We start from the raw sequence: 16638 nt of genomic DNA, 5'->3' as shown, positions 1-16638 counted from the left end.
TTATATTGAAGCAGATTATAATTCTTAAGACTGTGGTGATTCTGTATTGATCATTACTATTGAGCTTACATGGTTCCATCTTAACACTTAAGTATGATATTTGGCATTTGTGAGAAATCAAATATATTTTCATGGTTAGAAAATACTCTTAAAGTCCATCTTTTTTTTAATACAAAGTGAGAACAAAAGACCCATAATTTGCACCATTCACACACTGCCATTCATATTAACCTAAGGACATGAATGTCTACATGAAGTACTGTATGAACTTGGCAAATGAGTGGTTTCCAATTATTCCAACTATCAAAGCTGTCATGTTGAAGGGAATGAGGAATCACTTAATTATAGAATCCCAGAGTCATAAGGGACCCTAGAAAACTGCTAATCCAGCCTATATCCATGCAATTATGTCCTTTACAACACACATAAGTGGCCATCCAGTCCTTTCTAGAAGACCTCAATTAAGGGAGCATCCTCTTCTTCCTCAGGCAGTTCATTCCATTTTGGGGTAGCTTTAATTGTTACTGACACTAAGACTAAACTTTACTATAGCCATATGAAAAAATGCTCTAAATCACTGTTGATCAGAAAAATGCAAATTTAAACAACTCTGAGGTACAGCTCATACCTCTCAGAGTGGCTAATATGATCAAAAAGGAAAATGTTGGATGCTAGAGGGGATGTGGGAAAACTGGGACACAAATGCACTCTTGATAGAGTTGTGACTGATCAACCATCCTGAAGAGCAATTTGGAACCATGCCTAAATGGCTATAAATCTGTGCATTTCCTTTGATCTAGCAATACCACTGCTGGGTATATATCCCAAAGACATGAAAAAGAAAAAGACTATTTGTACAAAATATTCATAGCAGCTATTTTTATAGTAGCTAAGACTTAGATAGCAAAGAGATGCCCATCAATTATGGAATGGCTAAACAAACTGCAGTATATTGTAATGGAATATTATTGTGCTTTATGAAATGACAAGCAGGATGATTTCAGAAAAGCCTGGAAAGACTTACATTAACTGATGTGTAGTGTAGTGAAAAAGAGAACATTTTGCCCAGCAATAGCAATCTTGTTTGATGAAGAACTATCAATAACTTAGCTATTTTCAACAACACAATGATCTAAGATACTTTCAAAGGACTAACGATGAAGCATACCATTGGCCTCCATAGAAAGAACTGATATTGATTGAATATAGACAAAAGGATGCTCTTTTTCACTTTCTTTCTTTCATTTTTCATTTGACAAATAAATAGTTGTGCAAAATATCTAACATGATATATTTTACATAATTGTGCATGTATAACATATGTAATTGCCTGTCTCAGGGAAGGTTTAGAAAAGGGAGGGAGGAAAGGATCGAATTTGGAACTGAAAAATTTAAATAAAAATGTTACAAATTGAAAAAGAAATATAAAATACTATAAGAAAAAAACTATTTTTGCATTAATTGTTGATCTGCATTCTTGTAGAAGATTCTACACTAGAAGTTTCCAGTACTAATTCTCTGCTCCCCAAATGCTATGCCAAAAGAATCAGCCACCTGGTATCGCAGCTAGAGCTATGGGCCTGGAATCAGAATAACCTGAGTTTGAATCTAACCTCAGACACTTTCTAGATTTGTTATCCTAAGCAAGTCACTTCATCTCTGTTTGCCCTAATCTCTTCAACTGTAAAATGAGGATAATATTAACAATTACTTTCCAGGTTTGTTGTGAGGATCAAATAACATATTTGTAAAAGTGTTTAGCACAGTGCCTGGCACAAAGTAGGTGCTTTATAAATGCTTGTTTCCTCCCCTTTTCACTACTAATTAAATCTCAAGTCTATACCACCATGTAATGTCTTGTATAGGGCTTAAAAGTATCATTCTCCCAAGTGCAAAAGAGGCAAATAAGGGATAGATAGCACATCATCTAAAACAGTCTTTGGTGTTTTAAAAACAGCCTGTTCATATCTTTTGACCATTTATCACCTGGGGGGTTGCTTGTAGTTTTACAAATTTGACTAAGTTCTCTATATATTAGAGAAATTAGGCCTTTATCAGAGATACTTGTTGCAAAATTTTCCCTCAGTTTTCTGCTTTCCTTAGAATTTTGGTTGCATTGGTTTTGTTTGTGCAAAACCTTTTTTAATTTCATATAATCAAAATTATCTATTTTGGATTTAATAATGCTGTCTAGATTTTCTGTGGTCATAACTTCTTCCCTTATCCATAAATTTGATGGGCAAAATATTCCATGCTTTCTTAACTTGCTTATAGTATCACCCTTTATGTGTAAATCTTGTAAACATTTTGACCTTATCCTGGTATGCAGTGTGAGATGTTAGTCTATACGTACTTTCTGCCATGCTGTTTTCCAGTTTTCCCGGGAGTTTTTGTCAAATTATGAGTTTTTGCTCATTTATTCTTTGGGTTTATCATATACTAGATTACTATGATTATTCACTGTAATGTATTTTGTACCTAATCCATTCCTCTGATCTGCCACTCTATTTCCTAGTCAGTACCAGATTGCTTTGATGATTACCACTTTATAATAGCTTGGGATCTGGTATGGCTAGAACACTTTCTTTTACATTTACTTCATTAATTCCATTTATGTGTTTCAGCTTTTGTTCTTCCAGATGAATTTTGTCATTATTTTTCTGACTCTATAAAGTAATTTTTTGATAGTTTTTGCTGGTATAGTACCGAATAAATAGATTCATTTAAGTAGAATTGTCCCTATTATTATTTTGGCTTTGCCTACCCATGAGCAATTAATTTTTCTCCAATTGTTTAGTTCTGACTTTATTTGTGTGAAAAATATTTTATAGTTTTGTTCATATAGTATCAGGGTCTGTCTTGGCAGGCAGAATCCAAAATATTTTATATTTTCTACAGTTATTTTAAATGGCATTTCTCTTTCTATCTCTTGCTGCTGGACTTTGTTGATAATATATAGAAATGCTTGTGACTTCTTTCTTTTACTTTCTTTTTGGAGGGCAATTGGGGTTAAGTGACTTGCCCAAAGTCACACAGCTAGTAAGTGTGTCAAGTGCCTGAGGCTGGATTTTAACTCAGGTCCTCCTGATTCCTGGGCCAGTGGAATCCAGGGCCACTACACCACCTAGACACCCCTATGCTTATGATTTCTGGAGGCCTATTTTGTATCCTGCAACTTTGCTAAAGTTTTTAATAATTTTACATAGTTTTTTAGTTGATTCTCTAGGATTTTCTAAGTATAAGATCATATAATATGCAAAGAGTGATAGTTTTATTCTTCATTACCTATTCTAATCTCTTTAATTTTGTTTTCTCCTCTTATTGCTATTACTAGCATGGTAATGAGATTCCTTGCTTTACCCTTGATTGTATTGGGAAGGCTTCTAAGTTATCCACATTACAGATAATGCTTGCTGATGGTTTTAGATACATATTACTTATCATTTTAAGACAAGTTTATTTCTTTTCCTCTGTTCTCTAGAGTTTTTAATAGAAATGGGTACTCTATTTTATCTTTTCTAAATTTTCAAGAATTTTACTCATCTCCTTAACTTCTTTCTTGTCTTCTTTTTGTTAGAATTATCTAGTACTGAGAGGCAAAAGATGAGGTCCCCTATTAATATAGTTTTATTACATATTTCCTTCTGTAACTCATTCAATTTCTCTTTCAGAAACTCAGATGCTATACCATTTGGTGCATATATGTTTATTATTGATATGACTTCATTGTCTATGGTACCTTGAGCAAGATATAGATTCCTTCTTTATCTCTTTTAATTATATCTATTTTTGTTTTTACTTTGTCATAGATCATGATTGCTACCCCATCTTTCTTTGCTTCAGCTGAAGCATAATAGATTCTGCTCCAATCCCTTACCTTTATCCTATATGTATCTCTCTGCTTCAAACATGTTTCTTATAATTAGCATATTATATGATTCTGATTTTTAAACCATTCTGCTATCCAACTTGGTTTTATAAGTGAGTTTATCCCATTCACATTTATAGTTATGATAGCTCGCTGTGTACTTCCATATTTTCCTCTCTCTCACCCCTGCACCCTTTCCCTCCTCATAAGAGTTTTACTTCTGATCATGACCTAGATCAATTCTGAGATGGTTTTCTCATTGTTTGGAGGGTGATTTGGGAGGGCTTCAGAGGGTTCCTTCCTTACTCCGCCATCTTGGCTTAAAAATGTATTCTAAAGAGAATTTGGGTTGTTGGATCACCAAGAGGTATATAATTTACCCATAGTGACTCAAGTACTCAGTATTAGAGGCAATACTTGAATCCACATTTCCTTCACTCAAAGAATAGCCCTCTATCCATTGTATCATTCTACTTCTCAAAACTTTACAATCATCCCTGCTAAGTTACAAATTATTTGATCTGATTCAATACTCTGGCTTAAGAAGATATTTTTGGATATTGACACTGTCACAAAATTAATTACCTACTCTTCCTGGCTTTGTGTCATCTGCAGACTTAATTAGCGAGCCTTCTATGTCTTTATCCAAGTTGATGATGAAAATATAAAAAAGAGAGAAATAACAAGAGATCCCTTGGATAACCCCCATCCCAAGATTGACTTTTACATTGACACTGAAACTTGAACTGCTCTTTGGGTTCAGCCATTTCTGAATCCCTCTAACCATATTTTAATCCAGCCCATCACTCTCTATCTTACCCACAAGAATAATGCTTTGTTCTTAAAAGTTTAGGTAATGAATATCTACAGAATTTCCTTGATATAACCATATAGTAAAACTTTCAAAAATGGATAGAAAGTTAATCTGGCATGAATTGTACTTGATAAGGCCATGTTGGCTCCTTCAGATCACCACCTCCTTATCTATCTCCTTAAAACTTAGACCAAGATGTCAAACACACAGACCACAAGCCATATGCAGCCCACAACACTCTAAAGTATGCCCAAAACAAATTATAACAAAATTGGGAGATATATATGTTTTTTAATGAAAAATACAAGAATCTATTACATTCTAAAGCTAAGTCAATAATATGATCCACAGTGATCCTTCTGCATGGTTTAGTGGCCCCCATTTCTCTCTGAGTTTGTTCACTCTTCTTGGACTGGATTTCTAAAATCTAAGGGAGCAAGAACTACATCAGCCTCCTTTCTATAGCACTTAATTTAACATTAGTCAAAGGCAGGTGCTTAATAAATGATTTGGGAGAAAGTAATGATAGCCCTAGGGCTATTGTAAGTGGAGTTCATATTTCCATCTGAATTTTTTTTTAATGGCCAGACCTAGAGAGAATACACTTCTGGGGCTGTGAATTATCCTGATGCCTCTGGCAATGGATGGCCTTTACATTCATTTCTTAATTTTATTTAATTGTCTCTGTTTCTCCAAGTGGGGTTATCTAAGGAAACCTGACAAAATGTCTAGTACTTTGAAATATTTCTCTCTAGAAATAAGAACAAAGCTAAGTACCTTGTCCAGGGTAGGGTGACTGGAAGGGATAATCCAATAGTTTTATGAAGGAGTCAGGGGAGAAAAATTTGGCTTCTACCCAGATAAACATGAAAAAGAGAAAATTTATTATAATAAGTTGTTTTGCTATAAAATTATTACAGATCTATTTTTTAATGATTCTGAAGGAAAAGATAAACTATGGAGAAAATACAATTCAATTCAATTAAAATTGATTAAGCACCTATCATAAACCAGGCATGGTGCTGAATGCTGAGGATACAAATAAGAAAAAGAAAGACACTCCCTGCCCTCAAGGAGTTTATATTTTAATGAGGGAATATAACATACATATGGAATCAAAAAATGTTCTGGGACTGAGTATGGGTACGATGTTCTGTGGAGTCCAACCCAAACATAGCTACTGACAGAAAGTAGAGGGTTGACTGGAACATTCTGAAATTCAGAGTCTTGTATAAAGGAAGCCTTTGGAAGGAGCTTAGTGCTCCATTCTCTAAGCTTCATGCCATGCATGAACATAGATCTGTCCTTAGAAGAGGGAGTCCACACATTCCATAAAATATAACCATTGAGTGAGGAGGGACCTTGGATAGCTCCTCTAAAATCCTCCCCTTAAAAATGAGGAAAATGATGTCCAAAGAGATTATGAAAAAGGAGACCATATAGCAAGTTAGTGGCAAAATTGGGACTAGAATCCCATCCTTTTCTCATTATATCACATTATTCAAATTCAAAAAGTGTTTTTTTCAAGACTATTTTGTTAAATTTCAGATTTCAATCCATATTTCTCTAAATGACATGGAAATAACTTCTATTTGACCATTCTACATTTTGCACAATATGTAGGTGGTATTAATGACATGTTAGCTTCTAAAACAATTTTCCCAGTGGTATGTCTCATAGTCACATGAGAAAAAAAAGAAATATTTAAAGAGTCTTGAGCTTAGTCTAGAGTCATAGTTGGGGAACCTGAGTCCTCAAGGCCACATGTGGCCCTCTATATCCTCAAGTGAAGCCCTTTTACTGAATCAAAACTTCATAGAACAAATCCTATTAATAAAAGGATTTGTTCTGTAAAACTTGGACTCAGTCAAAAGGCTACACCCAAGAACCTAGAAGGCTACATGTGTCCTCAAGACCACGAGTTCCCCACCCCTAGACTCTAGATCTTGATGTCAGATTCACACCTAGACTTTAGACACCTAGTTTCCAAAAAAAGATATATTTATTAATTTCTTTTTTAGGGTGCAACCAAAGGGAACAGAATGTGGTGACAGATTTCAATATTTCCAAGGATCATTCTTTGGATGAGTCAAAGGTTTCTTTGACACAAGTTGGTACACATCTGATCCCTTCCCCTATACTCACTATATGAAGTGGTCTTTTCATTAAGAATAGCCATGAACAAATGCCAGTTCCTGAATGGATGTCATTTGACATTCCTATACTGTGGAATTGAAAAAAATCTCTGGGGATAGATGCACAAATGAATCAAAGATATTTATTGAGTTTCTGCTCTGTTTGCTAGATAAGGATGGAGTTTTAAAGAAGTAGAAGACTTAGATTTTCCTTCAATAATTTTATAATCTGGTTGAGCAAACAATATATATCTAAATATACCTACAGACAAAACATTATATTCAAAATGGTAAAGGAGTAGCATAAATAAGTAGTATAGGACTGACTATCAAAGAGGGAATGATAACTTGGGATAGAGTTGGGAAAATCATGAAAGGATATAGAATTTGAGGTCTAGTTTAAAGGATGAATAGGATTCTGAATGGTTCAGGACAGGGTAGTGAGGGGCAGAGAGAGATAGCAGCTCAGAGGAGGTGTTTCAATGAAATTCTAAGGAAAATATAAGGTATATTTTGATGATATTACTTGGCAAGAATCCTACACTTGAAAAAAAACTACCTAGAGTAGGGATTCTTAAGCTAGGGATGAACACTATTTTTGAAAATACATTTTGATAACTATTTCAATATAATTGGTTTCCTTTGCAATACTCTGCATTTTAAACATTTTAAAAGATTACTCTGAGGAGTCCATAGGCTTCATTCACCACACTGCCAAAAAGGTCCATGACACAAAAAAAGGTGAAGAAATCTTGTTCTAGAGGGTGGCTAGGTGGCACAGTGAATAGAGCACTGGACCTGAAGTCAGGAGGACCTGAGTTAAAATCTGGCCTCAGACACAGCACAAAAACTAGCCATGTGACCTTGAGCAAGTCACTTAGCCCCAATTGCTCTACCTTCCCCCTCCAAAAAACAAAAAAAAAAGAAAAAGAAAAGAAACCTTGTACTAATATACTTTTCCTCCAAGTTGCATCCTTTCTATCTCCAATATTCTACATTTCAGTATGTATGAAGGCTTTACCTCACAGACCACTTAGCAAGTGGGAAAGGTAGAGAAATCTTGTGAAAGATGAAATGACTGAGGAAACAAAGGATTGATCTTTTGAGCATATCAGTTTATTCAGCTATGTATGCCAATTGCCTAACAAATTGGGACCAGGCTCTTTCCTCAATTTAGGACTATCCCCTGAATACAGTGTAGGCAGAATTTTTATGCATTAAAAACAACTAATCAAATATAGCCAATTAGTTAAAAGGAAACAATTACAATATTAGGTAATCTGATTCTTAACTGGATAAAAGACTAGGGACTTTCCAGGTTAGGGGGGGTGAGAGTGAACATGTACAATTGCCTGAAATCAGATAAAGGTGTGTCACTCACCCCAGGAGTCTTTGAACAACCAAGGAAACAATAACTGATTCATCAGTTTGGAACATTTTCAGATAAGATATATGAATTGCTTGAAATATACAATTGTAAGAAAACTCTTTACATCAGCCTTTGGATCTAACTGAATTTTTGGTTAACAAAACTTAAGTTCTTAGTTAAGTTTCTCTTGGCAGCAAGTAGGGGTCCAGTTTCCCAGTCATTCCAGTCTAGGTTGAAAAAATGCAATAAGGTTTTCTCACAATTTCCATAATTGAATAAAGTTTTCTTTTTCTAACTTTATTAATTTTTTATTTTCAACATTTATTTCCACAAGATTTTGAATTACAAATTTTCTCCCCATCTCTCCCATATCCCCCACCCCAAGATGGCAAGCATACTGAATACCCCTTGCCCCTTTCTTCCCCCTCTTATATTACCCCCCATGCCCATCCTAATCCCCTTTCCCATTACTTTCTCATAGGGAGAGATGGATTTCTATACCCCATTGTCTGTATACCTTATTTCCTGGTTGCATGCAAAAGCAATTGTTTTTAAAACTGTCAGTTCCAGATTCTCTCCCTTCTTCCCTCCTCACCCACCCCCACTAGGAAGACAAGAAATTCAATATAGATTACACATGAATAGTTATGCAAAACATTTTCATAGTAGTCATATTATGAAAGAATAACTATATTTCCCTCCATCCTATCGTGCCTTCCATTTATTCTATTTTCTCCTTCAATCCTGTCCCTTTTCAAAAGTGTTTGCTTCTAACTACCCTCTTCCCCAATCTGCCCTCCATTCTACCATCCTCCCTTATTGCCTTCCTCCCTATTTTCCTGTAGGGTAAGTTACCCAATTAAGTTTGTATGTTATTCCCTCCTTAAGCCAAATTCAATGAGAATAAGGCTGTCCCATTCCCTTTCACCTTCCTGCTCTTCCATTGTAACAGTTTTCTCTTGCCTATTTTATATGTGATAATTTACCCTAACCTATCTTTCCCTTTCTCCTCTCAATATAGTCCTTTCTGAACTCTTGATTTTATTTTATGATATCATTTCTTCATATTCAATTCACCATATGCTCTTTGTCTATGTATGCATATACACACACATACATATGCCTACATACACACACACACACATATATATATATATATATATATATATATATTCCCTTCAACTATACTAATACTGAGAAAAGTCTCATGAGTTACAAATATCATCTTTCCATGTAGAATGTAAACAGTTCAACTTTAGTAAGTTCTTTATGAGTTCTCTTCCCTGTGTACCTTTTCATACTTCTCTTGATTCTTGTATTTGAAAGACAAATTTTCTGTTTAGCTCTGGCCTTTTCATCAAGAATGCTTGAAAGTCATCTATTTCATTGAATGTCCATATTTTCCCCTGAATTATTTATACTCAGTTTTGCTGGGTAGGTGATTCTTGGTCTTAATCCCAGCTCTTTTGACCTCCAGAATATCATATTCCAAGCCCTTCAATCCCTCAGTGTAGAAGGTGCTAGATCTTGTGTTATCCTCATTGTGTTTCCACAATACGCAAATTGTTTCTTCCTGACTGTAGCGGCAAGCACCCCAAGCACATCCTCAGGGTTTGCTGCTACCACAGGTTCTTAGATCTGCTTTGTTAAAGGAAAGCAACTCAAAATGGGTTAACAAGCTTACTTTAATCAGTCAGACATATCTCATTTATCTTGCTCAGGGGAAAAGATCAGCACCCTGAACTTCAAAGTATACAGGCAGAATTATCAAGACAGAAACAGATCAAGTAGACAGATTTCCAAACTGTCCAACCATTACATCCATACCCAGTTAACATCTGGGTTTTTCAAAGCCGGGGGGGCTCTGGACAATGGCTTTTCAGAATACAGATCAAATCACAGAACACTTCTCAAAGTGAGCCCCCAAAACAAAGCCTCACATCAGGGCTTATATAGCCTTCTCCTGGCTCAGAGAATGTAACAACCTTATTGACCCACTGGCCAATCAAAAAGTATCTACTGAAAAACAAGCCTCCCACCCGAGGCTTCAGGTGCACTTTAGCCTAGGGGCAGGGAAGATCTTCCAAATTTGCATTCCCATTACACTGACTTCTTGCAGTATTTTCTCCTTGACCTGGGAACTCTGGAATTTGATTATAATATTTCTAGTGGTTTTCTTGTAGAGTTCCTTTTCAAGAAGTGATGGATGGGGGTGGCTAGGTGGCACAGTGAGTAAGAGCACCAGCGCTGGAGTTGGGAGGACCAGGGATCAGTTCTGGCCTCAGATACTTAACACCCACACAAAACAACTGGCAGTGTAACCTTGGGCAAGTTACTTAACCCCAATTTCTTTAAAAAAAAATAAAAAAGAGGTGATGGATATATTCTTTCAATTTCTACTTTGCCCTCTGATTCTAGAATATCACCACAGTTTTCCTTGATAATTTCTTGAAAGATGATGTCTAGGCTTCATGACTTTCAGGTAGTCCAATAATTTTTAAATTATCTCTCCTGGATCTATTTTTCAGGTCGGTGGCTTTTTCCAATGAGATATTTCACATTGCCTTCTATTTTTTTTTCATTCTTTTGTATCTGTTTTATATATTGATTTCTCATAAAGTCATTAGCTTCTCTTTGCTCCAGTATAACTTTGATGGAATTATTTTCTTCAGTAAGCTTTTGAACTTCCCTTTCCATTTGGCCAATACTGCTTTTTAAGGCATTCTCCTCTTTAGCTTTGTGCAACTCTTTTGCCATTTGAGTTAGACTATTTTTTTGAGGTGTTATTTTCTTCAGTAATTTCTTGGGTCTCCTTTAGCAAGCCACTGACTCATTTTTAATGATTTTCATGCATCACTCTCATTTCTCTTCCCAATTTTTCCTCTACTTCTCTTACTTGATGTTCAAAATCCTTATTGAGTTCCTCCATGATCTGAGACCAATTGATTTTTTTTCTTGGAGTCTTTTGATGCAGGACTTTTAGCTTTGTTGTCTTCTTCTGGTTTTATGTTTTGATTGTCTTTGTCACCAAAGAATGATTCTATAGTCTGATTTCTCTTCCTCTGATTGCTCATATATCCAGCCAATTACTTGACTTTTGAGCTTTTTGCCATGGTAGAGCTCTGCTTTAAGAGTGGAGAGTGCTGTGTCCCAAATTTCTGGGATTTTGTACAGCTCTTGTCAGAACTTCTTCTAGGCACCTGCCTCAGAACTGTGAGGAAGACTACCCCTCCACAGTCTCAAAAAGCTCTGCCCCGCCAGTGCTCCTCACCCCAGGACTGCTACCCAAGACTGCAACACAGATCCAAGCAGGGAAAAGCAAGAGAATTCTTCCTCAGCACCATCAAAGAGATTCCTGCAATTGCCCTCTGGTAAGTCCCTTGGTCCCCCCACAATCTGTGGGCCTGGAACTCAGGAAGCAGCCACCTCTGGAGTGAATGCAGCTGCCAACACCTCCACCACCCTGGAGGCAGGGGCCAAACCACACTCTTCTCTCACCCAGGCCCAACAGTTTCCCCACTGACTTTTTACTTTCTCTTTGGTGTTTATGGGTTGAGAAGTCTGGAAATTGCCACAACTGTCAGTGATTAAATTCTCTGAGGTCTGTTCTGGTTGGTCAGTGCCAAAGGTCTGTGGGACTGAGCTCTGCTCCCAGCCTGGTGCAATAGACCGTTCCTGTTGGCCTGCCAGGCTGTCCTCGGCTGGAGACATATTTCACTGTCATTGTGTGGATTCTGCAGCAGTGTAATTTGTTTAGAGTCATTTTTTACAAATGTTGGAGGTAAATGGGGGATGAACTCAAGCAAATTCCTACTTTTACTCCCAAATAAAGTTTTTTGCAAGACAGAAATTGGACTAGATCCATAATTGAATAGAAAAGGAATTGAACTGGGTCCAGAATTAAGTAACAAGATGAAGTCAATCTGGTTCACTCGGTACCCACAATTAACCAGTTGTTCTATTCCTCTCAATTCCCTCAATTTCCTCAATCTCAATATTAGGGTCTTAGTTTCTGACAGCATACTAAAGTAGGAGTTCTTAACCATTTTTTTTTCATTTGGTAAAGCCTATGGATTCCTTATCAGAATAATTTCTTTAAATACAAAAGATAAAATATATAGGATTACAAAGGAAACCAATTGCTTTGAAATAGTTATTTTTTTAAACAAGTTCATAGACTCCAGGCTAAAAACCCCTGTTTTAATAAAACTAATTTGGAATACAAACTTGAAGGAAAGTAGCATGATAAAATAGAATATATTAAAAGACGAGAGAACTGGTTTTTAACCCTGGGTCTGCCACTAGGTCCTCATTCTAGACCTTAGGCAAGTCATGTACATAGTCTGGGTCTCAATTTTCTTATGTGAAATGGGAGAGACCTATTTTATGGTGGTTTGAAAGGTTGTGAAAATTATATGAGGTCATATAGGTGAAAATTATAATATCTCACATTTGTGAAAGTATTACACAAGTCTGAGGTGTTAGTACTGCCAGAGGAATTCCCATATAAAAACTACATAATAATAAGAAGAAGCACTAATATATTGATTTAGAGATTACATAGTGCCTCACATATGTTAATTTCATTTCTTCCTAACAAGAAGTCTGGAGGGTGAGTGATATTATTATCCTCATTTATAGGAGAGGAATCCAGGACTGAGATGACTTTCCCAGGGTCACATACCTAGGAAATGTCTAAGGAGGATTTCAACTCATGTCTTTCTGACTCCACATCTAGAACTCTATCCACTGTGTAACCATACTGATTGCCCAAGGGCAAGCCTAGCTCAGGCCATTTTAGTGGTTCACATTCAGGATTAGAATATGATGAAATACTACCACCATAAAATTAATTAAGAATTAGTTTTGGGGGGCGGCTACATGGCATAGTGAATGGCACCAGCCCTGGAGTCAGGAGGACCTGAGTTCAAATCCAGATATATGGACTTGGGTGGTTTGGAAATGTTACTTATGCCAACATAAGCTCACCACATAGGAAGGTGTTAATTTCATTTGATAGAATTTGCTCTATTTGCTTTTTGTTGTCAAGGTGATGCCTTTCTCTGTGTAACAAAGGGCCTGCCAGCCCAAACTACCACCAACATAGCCAACAGCTTGCATTTCCACAAGGTCAGAGCAGCTGGGACATTTGAAGGAGTAAAGCAAGAAGCTATTCCTGACAAATGCCTTCCCAAAAGAAATCTGCAGAATTGAATTCCTTTTATTCTTTTGCTTCAGTGTCATTAGCAGCATTAGCAATATTTTCCTCTGGTGCCTGAAAGATTTGGACTCTACAGGCACATTAGTGTTCAGAACCCAGCTGAATATTATCATGGCTATTGAAGGGGCAATGGCCCTCTGTTAGAAAGCCTCTGAGCCCAGAACTTAGTTTCCCATGTGGAGGATTTCTCTTTTAAAGGCCTGAATCGCACATGTCACTGTTTGTATTCCATGTGGGGTTTGTCCTTGCACAAATGTGTCTGAAATGACTTCCACAAGAAGGGAAACCCGACCCACACTGATTAGATTATTTTTCTCTAGAAAACGTTTTTTTAATGAGTAAACTTTAAGATAAACTGGGTGGGCAGAGTAATGCATACTAAAAATACAACCTGAGCTCCAAAACCCATGGGTAGAGGAGTCTCAGGGTACAAAAAGTATGTGTGATTAATGGAATCTAAGATTTAAAGCTAGAAGGGACATTAGAGGCCATCTAGTCCAACCCCCTCATTTTACAGATGAGGAAACTAAGTCTCAGAGAGGATAAATGACTTATTATGATTACGTAGTTAGTGATCACACCTGTGATAACACTGTCAGAAGTGCGATTTGAACCCAGGTTTTCCTGATTCCTTGTCAGTTTGTAATTGTTCTCTTGTCTGGATCCCTTAACTCCTGGCATGGGCATGCCCTAGGGAATAGAGAAGTATGAGAGGAGGGGACCTAGAACAATATATATATATATATATATCTCAAAAGATTGTCAAGTAAGAAGTCCTTTGCAAGACATGAAATAAATGAGAGCCCTAATGTGTTCTAGTTATGAAGCGTCTACTTCTTTCCCCTTCTCCCATATATTTCTTTTTTGTTTTTTTAAAGCAATCGGGATTAGGTAACTTGCTCGAGGTTACACAGCCAGTTATTTCTGGGTATGGTGCTAAGTATCTGAGCCCAGATTCAATCCCAGGTCATCCTGACACTGGGGCAGGTGCTCTAACTCGCTGAGCCACCTGGCCGCCCCCCATATATTTCTAATATTACAGTAAGGTAGGGAACAGGGGCCTGGATGGGGAGGGGGGCAGGAATAGGAGGCAGGAAAAAGTAGAGTGGGTGAAAGAAGAAGAAATTTGTGTTCTTTCCTGTCCCTGGTAATGGCCACCATGATTTAACCCCCTTTTTTTGAAGTAGTAAATTTCAACAAAAGAAAAAGGAGAATGGATTTGGAATCAAAGAACCTAGGTTCAAATTCTTTCTGCCTAAGTGACTTTAGGCAAATGTTTTTCATGACTTCATCTCTCTAGTCCTCCATTTCCACATCTGTTAAATGTGTGGGGTGGATTATATGACCTATATTTAACCTTCCAACTTTAAATTTAATAATATAAAATATGTATTGAATACCTAACATGTATCTAGCTCTGTACTAGATACTGTGAAAGATACAAAAGTTTTTTTTTAAATAATTTCCTCTTTTCATTGCACTACATACAACACAGTATGAGACAGAATATGTGCCTGAAACTTTTAAGTAAGAATAAAAATGTATTTGGAAAATATATTTTTTGAGCCTGTACTTGGAGTCAGGAAGACCCTAGTTCAAATCCAACTTGTGACCATGTGATAAAGTCAATACACTTCTCTGAGCCTCTTTTTCTTCTTCTATAAAATTAGGGAATTAGACAAGATGGTCTTGAAATTCCCTTCCAGCTCTAAATCTGCCATCCTATAGTCTAATCCGACATTACTTGATATTGTTACTTATTTTGTATGCATGAGCTCATCATACATAATAGGGTGGAAGGGGAGAGAGGAGTAGATATAAACAATGGACAGCCCACATTCAGCACTAGCATCTACCCAAGGTAAAGAGAACACAAGGAAGAATCACAGAGTTTGGACGAGATCCCCTGTGGTGAGTATATGGGAGGTCAGGAAGAAGGGTAGCACAGGACAAATTTGGATCTGCAAAATCCCACAGCAATGAGATCATAAATCCATTGCATGGGGTTAAATGACATTTGAGGAGTTCAGGAGAGAGAAAAGTCAATATGGTCTGGAGTCATCATAAAATCAATGGCTGACATTTATATAGCACCTTGAAATTTAGAAAATGCTTTCCACATGTCTTCTCATTCAATCCCCCTATTCACAATGTAGGGTGGATAGTTCAGGCATTATTTTCTTCATTTTATAGGAGATCTTATAGAAACTGGAGAGAAATTAAGTAACTTACCCAAAGTCCCAAAGTTATAATATTTCAGCATTAGGACTTGAACCCAGGGGTCTTGACTGGCTTTTCCCACTAGTCAGGGTAACTCCCAACAGTCAAAAAGAAAAACACAGTACAGCTAATACAGTTACTTTTTATGATCAATAATGGGATGGAGTATAGATTGGGGAAACCCAATCTTTTCTATTTTACTTTGAAGACATTGCTCTTCATTCTCCCAAAGCTCTGGAACTAGAAAGGAAAGTGTAGGAAAGGTGAAAACATGTAAATCTGTTTTGTCTTAAAGTATAAATACCTATAAATCATGGGAAAGGCTTTATGACTGAATGAAGGTAAAGACATCTTATTAGACAAGGAAATGGACTGCTTACCCTGAGTAAAAGGGCTAATTGGTAAGTCACTGATGCTGCGCCTTGTATTAATTAGATCATATCAGACTTTTCAAATAATTGATTGATAAGTGTTATGAGTTTGGTGACCCTTCATATAAGCTAGCAGGTTGTAGGAATATCTACCTCCTCCCTCTTATAGAGAAAACTTCTACAAGAGAGTGGCAGCTTTAGTAGCCAATTCATTGCATGTCCAATTCTTCTTGGAATGAGTTTGCTTCTTTCTATCTGAAGTAAGCTGGCTGCTTTATACAAATGTAACCATAAGAGATCACAAAATTTAGAGATGGGTAAGATTTTATCTAAAATTATTTTAATTGAAAAAAGAAACTGAGGCCCATTGAGGTGATGTTTCTTACCCAAGGACTCATAAATAGTAAGAAATGCCAGGATTTAAATGCAGGTCCTATAAATCTATGACTTGTATTCCTCCCACTGTGTCACATGCTCTCCACAAAGGGACCTCTCTAAACTGTAACCATTGATTCTCAACAGTGAGATCTCTACAATTCCAGTCTTTTATCATGGGTATATATAAGCTCTCTTCTGCTTAATATGAATTCCCATACATTTCATAAGGTAATTTCTGGATCCAGAAGGTGAGTTGCAGCTC

This window comes from Petaurus breviceps, unplaced genomic scaffold (assembly GCF_028583685.1).
Source record: "Petaurus breviceps papuanus isolate PSGF00001 unplaced genomic scaffold, PetGlider_PUasm1.0 90849, whole genome shotgun sequence".
NCBI lineage: Eukaryota > Metazoa > Chordata > Mammalia > Diprotodontia > Petauridae > Petaurus > Petaurus breviceps.
Note: the sequence above shows the minus strand (reverse complement) of the source record.